Source organism: Mandrillus leucophaeus, unplaced genomic scaffold (genome assembly GCF_000951045.1).
Source record: "Mandrillus leucophaeus isolate KB7577 unplaced genomic scaffold, Mleu.le_1.0 Scaffold195, whole genome shotgun sequence".
Taxonomy (NCBI): Eukaryota; Metazoa; Chordata; class Mammalia; order Primates; family Cercopithecidae; genus Mandrillus; species Mandrillus leucophaeus.
The window spans coordinates 1,279,314-1,281,434 of record NW_012101976.1 but is presented as its reverse complement, the minus strand read 5'-3'; the positions used below and the strand labels follow the sequence as shown (position 1 = coordinate 1,281,434).

Genomic DNA, 2,121 nt, shown 5'->3' with positions numbered 1-2,121 from the left:
TGGGGGCGGCGGGAGGCTCCGTGGCCGGCCCCGGGTTGAAGTTGGTAACTGAGCGGCAACTCCCGCGGGCGCGGAGTGACAGCTTGTGACGGCCTCCGAGACGCCAGCTGCCCCTTCTCCGGTGTGTGGCTTCGACTTCCTGATTCTCCCACGACGTCCCTGGCCGTGAGACCCGCTGGACTCTGCGGCTGGCCAAAAGGGGAGGGGGAGCCCCGCGTCTCGGGGGCCCCCAGCAGGGGAAGGGGCGGGGGTTGCGCTGGGCATCGTGTCTGGGGCATCTGTCTGGGACTCTGTCGGTGCCTCTCACCTGGCGAGGGGCTTGTGGAGGGGGTAGGGGGGAAGTCCCTGGCGCCAGGCTTGGCCAAGCCCCGCTCTGCTGGGCTGCGGGCTGGCGGCGCTCACCCAGCTCCTCACCTGCCCCGCATCTTCCTGTTTTTCTTCCCATTCTGGTTGGGCAGCGAGAGTTGAGAGGAGGCAGATGGCTTCCAGCCCAGAAATCGCTCTCCTCTTTCCATTCCCACAGAGAGGGACAGAGAGGCAAAGTTCCTCGCATCCCCCGGGGCGCCGTCCCCGTGAGCGCCCCGTGTCCCGCACACGTGGGCCCCTGAGTCACCCGGCCTGTGTGTGTGGGATGGGGCTCCGTGGCCAGCCTGGCCTCCTGGGGTTCACTTTCTGCTTTCCTACCCCCAACTCTTTCTGTGTGGCTTTGCTGGCCTTCCGCTGGGGAGGCACATGGGTTTGGAGGGGAGACGAGGGCCCCCTGGAGAGCTGTACCCCTCAGTGAGGGCTGCCACCTTGATGGTTTTTGATGGATAATGGGGTTGACCTCTTTGTTCCTTGCAAATGTTTTTATGTTTGACCATTTGCTCAGCTGGGCTTGTCTTAATAATTTGATTCGTGGTTAATGAGCCCCACATGGGAGAGAGGGCGGCCTTCAATTCTGAACCCATTTAGGCAGCACGGGCAGCCCTCCTCGCCGTCGGCTGCATCAGAGTCCCCCTGCTCAGGCTTGGAGATGCTGCCGGATGCTGTCTGGGAGGCTTGGTCATGGTGACATCCTTATCTCCCCGTGCACGTTACTGCATTCAGAGCTTAGGTCACCTGGACACTGAACTCAGGTGAATTTTGTTTGAGATCCCCGGAGAAGGACAGTTCTCTGGAAGGTTTTCCAGGACCCATCACGGAAAGGATGAGAAGGGAGAGGTCCTGGTCCGGGACACAGTTACAATGGTAGTGTAACACTGGGAAACTTTATTGCGTGAAGTCCTTGTCACTCCCTCTACCTCCCTCTTTTACGTGGACTCTGCCAAAGACCAGGATATTAGAATGCAGTGAAGTGACCGAGTGTAGTGGAACCTTGGGAACATTAGTCTGGAGCCAGGCGGCTGGGGTTTGCATCCTGGTTTTGCCCCTCCTTAGCTGGCTGACATGGCACAAGTCACGTACCCTCTCTGAGCCTTACTGTCTTCAGTGGCAAATGAATCTGTCAACAGGCCCCATTCCATGGGGCTGTTACTGCTGAAATTAAAGGAAGCTCGTCTATAGAAAGCACTTAACATTGTGCCTGGCACATGGCGTCTGGTGGATAAATGGGACTTAGGACTGAAACTCATGCCTTGGTGTGTTTTTGCAGTGATGTTTTGTTCTGGGGTGCATCACAAGAGACAAGGTTCTTGGCTGGGCGTGGTGGCTCAAGCCAGTAATCCTAGCACTTTGAGAGGCCGAGTGGGGAGGATCGCTTGAGCCCAGGAGTTTGAGACCAGGCTGGGCAACTGGCAAGTGGTGAAGCCTCATCTCTACCAAAAAACCAAACCAAACCAAACAAACAAACAAACAAAAAAACAAACAAAGCCAGGTATGGTGGTGTGTGTCTGTAGTCCCAACTACTGGGGAGGCTGAGGTGGGAGGATTGCTAGAGCCTGGAAGGTCGGGCTGCGGTGAGCTGTGATCGTGCCACTGCACTCCAGCCTGGGTGACAAAGTGAGACCCTGTCTCAAGGAAAAGAGAGAGAGACAGACCCACAAGAGTCTTAAGCCAGAATCTCCATGTTAAAATGCTTTCTGGAGGCTAAAAGGATTATATATTGATAAGGAAATATTTAAAAGGCAGAAACCCCACTGA

General features: G+C 56.4%; 1 long non-coding RNA gene across 1 annotated transcript; it reads left to right on the top strand.

The window, feature by feature from the left end:
• The first annotated feature begins 3 nt into the window (after positions 1-3).
• LOC105538577 lies at positions 4-1,807 on the top strand. The gene is made up of 2 exons (XR_001005935.1): positions 4-44; positions 923-1,807. It is a non-coding gene; the product is annotated as an uncharacterized LOC105538577 (long non-coding RNA).
• The last annotated feature ends 314 nt before the right edge of the window (positions 1,808-2,121 follow it).